The sequence below is a fragment of the Penaeus monodon genome, chromosome 32 (genome assembly GCF_015228065.2).
Source record: "Penaeus monodon isolate SGIC_2016 chromosome 32, NSTDA_Pmon_1, whole genome shotgun sequence".
Taxonomy (NCBI): Eukaryota; Metazoa; Arthropoda; class Malacostraca; order Decapoda; family Penaeidae; genus Penaeus; species Penaeus monodon.
Window position 1 is genome coordinate 37,143,975 of NC_051417.1, and position 361 is coordinate 37,144,335.

The following is a 361-nucleotide window of genomic DNA, read 5'->3' on the forward strand; positions in this document are numbered from 1 at the left end:
AAAAATATTAGTTGTCCTCTTATTTACAAGGTTCTTAGATTCTGTTGCCTTGGCTTTCTTACAATTTCCCATCGTTTGTTTAATCCTGTTTTTTTTTCAAGAGCCACAGTCGGGTCATCTTCTGCCTTTCCATGGTCGCTGGTACACGACACCTGTGGTGTATTTATATATGTGTGTGTGTGATACTCTCGTAACAGCGCTCGATTTTCCTCAAATCACTTTCCTTATTTGGAGCAGCAGATATCCCTTGACGTTTTAGGTTCGTTATGAACGGTATGGCCCTTGAGGCAATAGCACTGCTTTGTAGGAAATGCATGAAATATTGATGATGGACAGTTTGACTGAAATCAGTGGAAAAAAA